General features: G+C 42.6%; 1 long non-coding RNA gene across 1 annotated transcript; it reads left to right on the forward strand.

The window, feature by feature from the left end:
• The first annotated feature begins 3,839 nt into the window (after positions 1-3,839).
• Positions 3,840-9,470, forward strand: LOC118541126 (uncharacterized). Its single transcript, XR_004919965.2, has 3 exons — positions 3,840-3,900; positions 4,457-4,557; positions 8,527-9,470. It is a non-coding gene; the product is annotated as an uncharacterized LOC118541126 (long non-coding RNA).
• Positions 9,471-12,629: the final 3,159 nt, after the last annotated feature.

Genomic DNA, 12,629 nt, shown 5'->3' on the forward strand with positions numbered 1-12,629 from the left:
TTATCCCTTGATTCCCATTCCTCACTAGTCAAGCGTGTCCCCATGGACAGCCACTCCCCTACAATTTCAGGTTGGGCATGTATGAATGCAGAACCCATTTTTACTTGTGTTGTCTCACATTGCAATGTCCCACAGTGGAAAATGAGAGTTAAGTGGTGGGGGCCAGAGACAACAGTGCTGTCTGATTGCCTCTGCATGAAGCTGGTCAAAGCTTGCAATTCATGCAACTGCTTGTTGCAGAAAGCTCTGGAACAGTGCTGTCAAATAACACGTTCTGCAATGATAGAAAAGGTCACTGTCGGCACTGCCCAATATGGTAGCCACAAGCTTCATATGGCTATTGACTCTTAAAATGTGTCTAGTGAAATGGAGAAACTCGATGGTCAGTTTTGGGTTTTAATTAATTTAGATTTAAATACACATAGCCATATGTAGCTAGTTTCTACCTCTGGACAGCATGGGTCTGGATTAAGAGGTAGATGAAAAGAATTTTGAAGTGGCATTTAAGTGGTGCCAGTACACCTTCTATGATATACCAAGCCCCCCCCACCAGAAAAAACTTAGCATTTTCTATGATGTACTAAGATCCTTACGTGTATTGTCTTATTTAACCCTCACGACGACACCATTGCCATGGATATTATTATGTGTGTTATATAGATGAGGTGACTGAAGCTTAGAAAATTTAAATAACTTTCTTGTGTTTGTATGGCTAATAATTGGTGGGGTCAGCATGCAAATCTAGGCAGTATAATTCCAGAGGGTGTACTTTTAATGATTATATTATGAGGTCCCCTTTGCACTCAATTCCCATATACAGATGGATCTGTATCTGGATTTTTTATTTGTCTATTCATGCACCAGTACCACACTATTGAAATACAGCAGCTCCAGGATAGGTTATGATCCCTAGTTGTTTTTTATCATGCAACATTTTAAAATGTTGTGGCCATAACTGTTTTCACTATGGAGGCCAGAAGTAATTAGAAAGGCAGAGGCCAATTAAAATGCTTCAGGCTTCAAATAATAAGAAAATCAACTAAAAAACAGTGTTGTTACTCCATATAATAGGAAGTCCATAGGCAGGCATTTCCAGGATTGGTTCATATAGCTACTCAGAGACTTAAGGTTCCAGATTCATTTCTTTTTTCCTCTTTTCCAGCATATTGGTATTTGCACTATGGTTTGTCTGTCCATGGTCTGATATGTCTACAGCAATTCCAACATCACCTCCTCACACAACCATGCCAGAAAATGTGGATTTGGATAGGCAACAATAGTGTCTGCTGTAATCACAGAAGAAACCATGATTCAATTCAGAGACAATGTAGATGTAATATCCAATAACACTGAAAATGCTCCAAGTTTGTTTTCTATTTAAATATGATGTCTAAGTTGAAACCAAAATAAGGGGGAGAGTACAGGGGTTGGTTCAGGGAATCGAAATCCTTTTCATTCAGCTCTTCATTCTTCTACGTGTAGAAGGTAATCATGTCTGAGTTCAAAAAATACACTGTAACTATTTCTCTTTTGGAAGAATTCAGTCTTTTTTTTTTTTAAAGATTTTATTTATTTATTTGACAGAGAGAGAGACAGCGAGAGAGGGAACACAAGCAGGGGAGGGGGAGAGGGAGAAGCAGGCTTCCCGCTGAGCAGGGAGCCCAATGCGGGCCTCGATCCCAGGACCCTGGGATCATGACCTGAGCCGAAGGCAGACGCTTAACAACTGAGCCACCCAGGTGCCCCTGGAAGAATTCAGTCTTGCCACAATATCTTGTCAATGTGAAGAGAAGCTGACTTCCCGCCCACTGCTGACTTTCCAGCAGCAGCTTTCAGTAGAGACTTAAACAATAGCATCTTAAAATTTTAGATCTGGGGAAATCTGGAAAATCACGTGGTCTCGATTTTCTCATGGCAGAAGAAACTCAAACCCGCTCAGAGTTAGTAAGGAGTAGAACCTCAGTTCCTAATGACTGCCATGCCCTCTCCCCTCTGATGGCCCCCCAAATGAGCTCTGATTACATTTTCTGCAAAAGCCCTTGAGCAATTTTTGACCCACTTCTAAAACAGGCCCTGCTAACAGAATGGTCAGAACCCCAGTATGGCTGTTGTTCAGAAGATCTGGATATTTTCTAAACAATTTAGATTATGTTTAACTCTTACAGACATTCTAGAAGACTACTGAGGCATTTGATGGACATTGTACGCTTAAAACCTGAAAGGACAGATAGAAAGTGTGTTGTGTATTTTTTAACGACAAGGGTGACGTGTACTGATGACCGAAAACTCAGCAACCTCTTGAAAAAAGAAAAAACCCAAAGAAACAAAAATCATCCAGGAACGTCATGGCTTATATGTCTCCCTACTTTTGTAGTGCATTCATAAGTGCATTATAAAAGGAAAAATTCTCATATATTTACTTTTTTGCAGCCTCCTTTTTAAAAAATTTAAATATGAATCAGGATCATTTTCCAATATCCATAAATGGTACACGGTTTGATTTTCTTTTTAAATGCAAAGTATCATAGGAGATAAATAAACCACATGTAACCTAATCAATCCTCCATGATTCAACGCGTAGGTTTATTACTAATATTTAAAAATTTTAGACATATACCTGTATGCATTTCCAAAGGTAGAAATATCCCATCAAAAGACATACACCTTGTTAAGGCCATTAATATATTTTGCCAAACTGCCCTCCAGAAAGCTCTTACCAATTTTCATAGCTCCTAGCCATGTGCGAGCTTCCCTGGTCCCCCTCCCTTCCGCACACTGTCGGTGATCATCCATTGTAATCTCAGCCAAGGGCAGTTCTGTAAGAGCCACGCTTACCTTTGTGATTGCATTTTATTTGTCCCCCTCTGCAGCTCCCGTGAATTCTTGTCTTGGCCAAGGCTGCGTGAGGGGTTTCTGGCCTCACTCCGCTGCGCTGACATTGATTCAGCAAACAGTTTTGCCAAAAGGACAAAGCTAAAGGATGTGCTCACTTGAGAGACCTGCCAGCAGTGGACCATGAAGAGGGTTTGTGGGGAGGAAACCGCAGCTTCTCCAGATGCGCCTATGATGTTCTGGAGAGAGGCGATCCCTTCTTTAATTGCTTTCACCTTCCTCTCCTGCAGGTGACTCCCCACTAACCTCAGGTTTCCCTAGGTAGAAGCTCATTTGCATTTCCTTTTGCACCTCTTGCTTCTGGATACACAAAGGTGAATCTGGGAGCAAATTTAACTCACTGGCAGGAGAATCTATCCTAGACTGTCCTGGATAAGCTCGGTATACTAGGATATTTTACTCACTGCGAAATCAGTGCAAACAACAGGGTGCTTTCTTTCTTTCCACACGAGCTTTAAAAACCCAATGCAGTCATAATGAATTCGGGGCAGAATTCATGTAAGGGAGTCATGGTGATTAGGTAATTATCAAGTACAGAGAGTATTTAACCTTCCCCGTGACAGAATTGCCTAAGACTACCTGATATCATGGATGCTCTCTGAAAATAATTAATAATTTAAAAATTATCCAATCTCTACTATTAATCAAGAAATAAGGATCCAGGAGCAGCGTCAATCAAACGGAGTTTTTCTTCCATTTAACATCTGCCAATGCGCTCCTTCTCTCTAGTGTCTTTGAATGTGTCGGCCTCTTTGATTTTTATTTCGGGCTGGCCAGACTTGAGCTGTTGCAAGTCCCTCAGAATATCTCAACAAGCTGAGACACATCACCCTCTAAAATTATCCACTCTGAGTGAAATGCCAGGGAGTAACCTTTGGCCTCTGCCTTTTTTAATTGCAACTCAAACCATTTTTAAGCCACAAGCTGTGACAGCCCCATGTTCTGCTCTCCTTCATCCACCCTCCACTCCCCTTCTCTGTCTTGGGCGGTCTACTCAAAAGAGGATGAGTGAGAGAGAGAGAGAGTGTGTGTGTGTGTGTCTGCGCATGCATGCATGTGCATGTGTGTATGTGTTATGTACTGTATTATGTCCTAATAAAAAAATATATATAGATATGTCTTCTCCCTGAACATATACTTTAGTTCCACAACAAAGGCAGTTATACACAGATAGACTTTAGCAACCCGTACATACATGAGTGCCCATGGGTACCCACAAACACATACACGTGCACACATAACAAGGAGAATAGAACAATTTGTCGTGCTCAGTGACAGAACATGTACTATGGGGAGATTCAGAGTAGAATCACCAGAAAGGACATAAAGGTTATTTTTTTCAAACTCCCTACAGAAATAAATCCTGAGACACTGAGAAAAGAAGTGACTTTTCCAGGGTCATATGATTAATTGAAAAGAGGAAAATAACTAAAATAGTTTTCTGACTGCTGATCCCAAAACTCTTTTCCCTAAATGTAATACAGTCCAAGACCAGGGTAGTCAAATAATAAAAACACAAGGAATCTAATTTTAAAAATATGTGCTTTTATGTACCTCTTCCTAGAATTCCCATCCAGCTTCCTTCTTTGGCTGGCTGACTTCTTCAAGATGTAGATCAAGGAGCACTTCCTTCAGGAGACCTTCCCTGATACACTCAGGGTTAAGGTAAGATCCCTTCTGTGATGTCCTGTAGTATTCTGTTCTTAATCTTACGCTAGCACTGTTTACATTGTTTAGCCAGCACTGGTTTTCTGGTCTTGTATTTCTCCCTAAATTCTAAGTTAGGAAGGGTGCATACTGTTCCCCTTGGGTCCCCAGCCCCTCGCCCCAGTGCACAGTGCTCAATCAGATATCATCAAATTATGCAAAATCCCACAGATTCAGAGAGCCAGACAGGGCAAGGGGGCATATTTGCAGAAAAGCTCAAGCCAGAGAGTCTGTCAACAATCTGGGACAAATAGGAGAGCGAAGGGAAGTCACTCTGAAAGTGTCTTCTAAAAGGCGAGCACAGCACAACCTCAGAGAGCCTTACTCCTTCGTGAAGCAGAAATGCGCATCTGGTGAAATCCGTGTGGGCCAGCGGAGGATAAGGATGTGATTCCACTTGTAGAGAAAAGCAGAAAGGGAGCAAGGAGACTGCAGGGGGACATAGATGCCACTAAGAGCCCAGAAAGGACAGCAGTCCGGATGCCTACTTGGGATCTACCCCTTGTTTCTGTGAAGAGCACTATTGTGGGGGTAGGGGCAGGTCTAAATTCCTGCCCGCTGAATCAGCTGACTATCTGCTGACTCCAGATCCAGGCTCCATGAGGCTAGTCTGAGGATATAGATGGGGGTGGGGGGTCATGAGTGTCTGAAATACACTTAGTCTCTAACCCAGTACTAGGCTCTCAGAAAACAGAGGATTGCGCCAGCTTTTCCCATGTGTCCCTCTCTTCCTCATTAGGCTAGGCCTGCATCATTAATCCTGCATCCTCAGTGTCCTTTATTCTTTGCCAACGTTTGCTGGGGACTCTTGGTGCCAGTCACTGGCTGGGCACTCAGTTATATCGATCAGTGGTTCCCAAACTTCTGTGATGAGAAAAATCATTGAAGCCACCTCATTCTATTTTTATTGACAAAATCTTGGGCAACAATTCTATATCTACTGATTTAAGATCTAGGGAAGCAGCCTAAGAATATGTATTTTTTTCAAGTACCCCAAGGAATTCATACCATGAGATAATTTTGGGAAACCCTGGTAGAGATAAATAATACCAATAATAACATAATAATCATAAAATAAAATAAATAAAGATAATGGCTCTTTTCTGCAATGAGTACAGTCAGATGAAAGAACCTTCTTCAAAACAATCATTCCTGACCCAAGGGACACTCACTTTGCTTTCTAAGAAGACACATGAAAATAACTAGAAGTCCGTGTTTTTAACTCCATTGTTTTAATTTGTGTGATTTCCATGCAAGCATTTCTTGTGGGGATTGACTTGGAAATCCTCACATGAGGACAAGTAACCAAGGAGAGAACCCCAGAGTAGCTACTGGCAATGTTGGCCCAACTGGAGGATCCTTTGCAAAGCTGTGATTAAGAATCGAAAATGTAAACTTTCATATTGTATAAAATGTAGAAGTTATAATGTATAACTTCTATGGGTTCTGGGAAACATTTGCAGATAGTTTGGAGAATGAGTAAGAGTAAAACTCAGCCACCCCCAGCAGAAACTTATGATAGATGAGACACTTAGTACGTACGTCTAATGGAGGCAAAAAAATCACCCAGCATGGGCCAGTAATGCAGAACTTGGAGCAGCTGGGCAAATTGTTCCCAGAAATTACTGGACAATCAAAATCCTATTTGGCTGCCACCATGCTGGTTGCCCAATATCCCTCCTCTCATCCCTACACCAGCATCTCTGCCTTTTTATCCACTATTATCCGTACCCTCACCCCATCCCCCAATCCAGAGAACTCATTCCCTTTCCATCCACTGGACTTGGCTCCCTTTCAAATGCTCTCACCCAACCCAGGAGCTTTATCAGTCCTTGAGGCATTTAATGCATGTACCAACTATAGAAACACAATGAAGCTATTTCTACGTGGTGCCAAGATAATCAGAGCACTTGTTAGTGGGGGAAAATAATCTGTCTGATTGACAGTTGCTAGATACAAAGACTAAATGATGGACTGTGTTGATCACTTTTCAACTGGTACATTTTAGTGTTAAAAATTATTAAATGTTGGGGATTACATGGTCCAAGGTTTTTGTTCCAAATTTGTTTGTTTGCTTGTTTGTCTTGCCTTGTTTGGCAATGGGGTCCATCTTTCCAGTGAAATATTATGCAGAAGCCTAATACACATGTATGCAAGTCAAGCTACTCTGGATAAATGAAGGGAAGGGACTGGATTCCTGCTGCTCCCTGCATTTGTTCTCCCTCAGAGTCCTGCACATCATCCCACAGATGCTTAAGACTCTGAAAAAAAACCTGTCTAGAGTCCTCTCAGCCCCTCATTTTACAAATGAAGAAACCGAGATCCAGAGATTGGAATCAGCAATGAGGTCCTGAGCAAAGAGGCCCACTGATCAGGAAGGAATATGTCTGAGACACAATTATCTAGCAGGGCTGAATTCAGGAATTGAAATTCTTGCCAATGGCAGCAAGACAAAGAAGCAAAACTCAAGTCGCTTGAATTCTCATCCATTGCTCTTGCCTCCACTCCAAGAAGCCAGCCTTGGTCAATGAGCCAACATTCCTCCACAGGTTCTCACCACCCTGGGACAGTGGGGCAGGGTGGCAAGAGGAAGAAGCAGATGTTTCTGAGGCCAGCCATCTAGTGCACACTGTACCCCTCACTGCTTTCTCTGTAAGCACTCTCTCATTTCTTTGAGGTTCTGAGCTGGATCGAGGTCAAAAATGATGAGTTAACCCCTTGTAAACTAGATAGATATCCCCAAAGGAAAGAAACTAGAAAGTTGCAGCTTTCATCTCCAGTCCACCATCAATTTCTGTGTACTCCAGACATGCCTATCAAGGAGACAAGTGTTCATATAGCTCTGTGCATTCCTTTCTTCATCCTTCCACCTCCCTCTCAATTACTGACCCAGTCCACATCTCTGCATTTGTATCTGTCACTATCCCCTTCTCCATCAAATATTCTCAGCTTCTGTCCACACTTTTTGCCCTGTCCTGGAAAGCCTCTCCTTTTATTATCTGCCAATAAGGTATTAATACATTAGTTACCTCAAAGTGCACTCTTTAATGAAGGCCATGGACATTCATTTAGCTGAATTTGATAGTGACAACACATTGACATTGGTAAGGTTAATGATCCAATGCTTTATTTCATTGAACAAGTTGAACAACACTTAGCACATTGATCCTCAATGTCCTACAATCCGTCTTTCCTATTACTTTAATGGTGCCATGGCATCGATGCCCTTTAAGTAATTGGCACCACGAAAAGATGGACTTGGCCTTGTCATGTTGGATTAGAGCTATGCTGAATTGTGAAAGATTTTTGTCTTTTCTTTATTCTCTCTTCCCTCTCATTTTATGTCCTCCTGATTGAAGAGGCAAGAGGGGGCCCATAGAGGCCAGGAGGGAGAGTCTGGCTATACTGCAAAGAGACAAAATTGGGTGTGGAGAGATAAAATGACCAATGTCTTCTAAGCCCTCATTTCCTTCCCAGATCATCAGGCCTGTGTGACCTCAGGTAGGCCTCTGAACCTCCTTAGATCTCAGTGTCTTCATCTATAAAATTGGAGATAACTAATGTAGTTTACTTGTCCTCACTGCCTCACAAAAGATGGGTCCTAGCTTTAAAACATGGTGCTCTGCCCCTGGGTGCTAGGAGATGATGGAAGAAAAAGAAAAGAGTGGGCTAGGATCTCACCTGAGCCCCAAGCCCCCTGAGACTAGGCAGATATTGGTTTAGGGATGCCATGTACCAGAGCTTAACTCCAGGGCAATACCTGAAAAAGCTAGAAATAGTCTAAGATCTTGGTAAGCTCATGGATCTGCTGGGAAAGGTCAATGAGGTCCTGACCAGGTAGGCAGAACACACTGATTGAGAAGGAATATGTCCTTGAGACACAGACATACTTGTCCAGCAGGGCTAATTTTTTTTTTTTTTTTTCAGGACAAGCCTCCTGACCTGAAGGTAGGCCTTAGATGGGTGAAGACTTTGAAAGAGGAGCCCTGTTGTTGGGAAAATGGGCTCCAGCTGGAGGACCACACAGAGCTCAGTGGTCTCGTAGTCAAGCTATCCCACTATCGTTTAGCAGGATAGTGTCTAATGGTAACTAGGTCACTAAATCCAGCTAACTCTTAAGCCTACAAACTCACTGGATTAAGAATTAAGTCTATTCAAAGTCCTGCTTGGTTGGGACAGGCTGAGAATTTGAAAGAGAACACAGAAACATGATCTCTGCGCTAGTAAGTGAGAACTCCGTAACACATGTGGACTCTGGAGGCCAACACACAGACCCTGGCTTTACCATTGCTTGTTGGCTGACTTGATCAGTAAACAGGTTACTAAACAACTCTTGAGTTTCATTCCCCTCCTCTATAAAAGAGGGAGGAACACTACCTCACGGGGGCGTTGTGACATTGATTGGTGTAACGTTTGGGGTAGGGTGTAGCCTGGCAGGGGATAGGGGAGGAATCAGCAGCATCAAACTTTTGTTTGAAATGAATGGAATGAGGCAGAAGAAAGAAACATGAAGAATGTCTAACATCATTCATTAACAGACCAGGCGCCAAACTTGAGCTGAGAAAACAAAGACAGACTATACGGTGTTCCCGCACCCAAGTTCCCCACAGCCGAACAGAAGAGACAGACTGTATATTTTGATGTCAACTCTGAAATATTTTGTTCCCAAGAAGGAAAACATTACCAATCCACAGAAAGAGAAAGTATGGGGGCCCCAGTCTTTCCATCGTCTCACTCACTGCCCCCCACATTTGTGGTTCCGTGTAGGAGTGGATGGGTGAGTTTAGCGCTGGGGCGAACCACATTTGGCTGTAGACCTAAGCCATGTTCTCTAGCAAATTTTACCAATAAAGTTTATATTTGTATTTCCATCTGTTTGACAACTGTGCCTTATTTCTCAATTGATTCTGAATTCAATAGGGGAATAAAGAGGGTGTTGTTTATTGGTTTCACAAAATCCAACATGATGCAGGTTATTGTACTGCAAAAGCATTTTCAAAGCATAAAAATAAAATGCAGCATGGAAGGATCTGTTCTATATGGTGTGTGTGTGCGCACGTGCACACATGCACATGTGAACATATGGAGAGGGGGTGAGTAGGGGAAAGATTTACAGAAGGAGGGATGGGCTGCTAACCAGAGAATGATTTGGAAAAGGAAAAGAAGCAATCCAGACAAAAAGAACTACGTGTTCAGAGGCCTGAATGGGAAAAAAGAGCATGTAAAATGTATCAGAAAGGGCAACATGATGTGCAAACTTTGAGTATGAGTGTTAGTATTATTTTGTCCACATTGTACAAAAGGACCTATATCTCAGAGGATAGCACTTCTCAGATTCCTCCCTGTCTGAGTCAACAATGCCCGACTAAACCAAGGAAATACCCCCATCAGACCTGGCCCTGTACACACTACAATGACACAGAAGTGTATTCTGGGGCATTGTTGTACCTCAATAACTCTGGATCTTGAGTCTGGGTCCCACCATGCCATCATCAGTGCAAACTCTGGAACTCCGGTTTCCCCACGTGGAAAAGGAACAGTATTACATAATCTCTAAGACTTCTTCCTGACGTTCCATGGAGTTCTCATCCTTTCACATTGTTTTTTTTAAAATCAGTTCTTTCTTGACCTTTCTGACTCTCAATAGGGCTCTCCATTCTCAAGATCTGGATAGATTAATTATCAATATTTCAGATCTAACTCGTCCAACTCTTGGGGGCATATTCCTGTAAAGCCTCACTTGGCACTTATTTTTATCACTTTATTATCCACATAGGAGGATATGGTCAATTTTGTAGAGAGGAAGCAAATATTGAGCTGAGCCAGTGTTTGGTTTAGAATCAAACACAATTCTTGAAGCTCTTCTCTTTCCCTTAAGAACTCCATTACCCACTAGTCATAGACCCAAAAAAAGGTTCATGCCGTGATTGTCTCTCTGCCAAAAATTGGGCACATATGGAAATGTTTATTCCTCAGGGGCAGGGTTTCTCAACTCCGGCACTACTGACATTTTGGGCTAGATGATTCTTTGTCGTGTGGGGCTGTTCTATGAATTATAGGATGTTTAGCAGCATCACCTGTCATCACGCACGGGATGCCAGTAGCACTCTCTCCCCAGTAGTGACAACCCAAACTGTCTCCAGACACTCTCTAATGTCCCCTTGAGTTCACAAATGCTTTCTCTGAGAACCACTGTTCTAGGAGGTTGCATTCTCTCTTCCTAAAGTGAGAAAATTGATAATAAGCATATGTGCATGTCCTCAGAAAGAAGCTAAGGAATGTACTTCTCTTTGATACTATTCGTTCCTTTGTTCATTCAACTAATGGAGTTCTTACTGGATGTTGCTACACTTTTTGTTATTTAAATTCTCATTGTTAGACCCTAACTCTATCCACTTCAAGACAGACAATGCTGACATTCTCCATGTACCCTAGTTGTTTCTTACAGCATGGCTGCGATGGTCCTTTCCGTTGTTCATCATTCTGGGGCTCACTCATTTCCAGCTCTGCACTTCCACACCTGCCACTCATCCACAGGAGATCGTATTGAAAACACCAAGGACCTGACAGGAAGCCCTTGAATTCTACATCTGGTTCTGCCACTTCCTAGCTGTGCAACCTTAGGAAAGTGTGAGCATCTCTGAGTGCCCCACCCTGGTCTGTAAAATGGGAATGATGACGGCACATTTCCGCCTGCCCACCCACTTGTTTTGAGGGAAAAGAACATTGCAGAGGGAGTGATCTAAAAACTATGAAGCACGATACAAGAGAGAGAGATTGTTGTTATCATGATCATTATCCTGTAAAACAAAAGATCTGGAAAGGGAAAGAGTATTAGCATAAACTGCTTATCAAATAAGAGAAAGCCAGCTGAGGGATGAAACAATAACCACCTAGACTGGAGGCAGGAGAAGGAATTAGAGGAGGAAGGCACAATCCCTTTGCTTCTTTGCGGGCAACTAAACTCACTTCCTCCAGGAGTGTGAGCCTAAAGATAGGAAGCACCAGGGTGGCTGTGAGAAGGGGCTCTACTGGGCCCCACAGGCAGAGCTGCTTGATGGAGCCCTGGCCTCGGGCCTCCAAGTGCAGTATTTTGATGGCAAGAGATAATCAGGAAGTAAATCTGTTAGCATATATTAGATATTTCCTATGTGCCAGGAACTATGCAAGGAGTGTTCCTCAGAATGTCTTAAGCACTGCATCTAGAAAGGATGGTAGGAGTCTATACTGCTCTCATAGCCCAAGTGGTCATGTCTATGCTGGAAGTCCTGTCTATGCCACCCCAGTAGTCCAATGGAACATTTCTATATTCCAGTAGGGCAAAATTGGTAAGCTTTGGAAACTCTAGAACGTGAAACAGGATAGTCCATGAAATCACTTAGGTAAATTATGAAGCATGTGTCATAGTTCTATATTTTATGAGGATGATGATGATGGGGGTGCCTGGATGGCTCAGTCGGTTAAGCATCTGCCTTCGGCTGAGGTCATGATCTCAGGGTCCTGGGATCGAGCCCGGCATTGGGCTCCCTGCTCAGCACGGAACTTACTTCTCCCTCCTCCCTGCTCATGCTCCCTCTCACTATCTCTGTCGCTATCTCTGTCTCTCTCTCAAATAAATAAATAAAATCTTTTTTATGGTGATGATGATCACAAGCATGTGTGTACTGCTTAGTATGTATCAGGTACTAACCTAGACACTTTAAAGTCCATTCATTAAGTAACACAAACTAAAACTGAAGATAAATATGAGCACCATCACATGGAGAGGCCTGCAACCCTACCTTCTCACTACCTAACCATTTCCATGGTTCTATACCTCTGGATTTTCAATGAAACGGAAAAACAGAAGTATGTCCAAAATGGGCAACTGTTCAGGCAGTACCCAAGAAAAGCACTCCCAGCAGAGGTGAAAATGACCATATCACATTCAGTAGACAAGTAAGAGGATAAGTGATGGTGGATGAGGCTAGAAGGTGCACTATGTGGCTTCTCTGGCTGGAAGAGAACCAGTGAGCAGCAACAATGGGAAG

The sequence above is a fragment of the Halichoerus grypus genome, chromosome 7 (assembly GCF_964656455.1).
Source record: "Halichoerus grypus chromosome 7, mHalGry1.hap1.1, whole genome shotgun sequence".
Classification (NCBI taxonomy): domain Eukaryota; kingdom Metazoa; phylum Chordata; class Mammalia; order Carnivora; family Phocidae; genus Halichoerus; species Halichoerus grypus.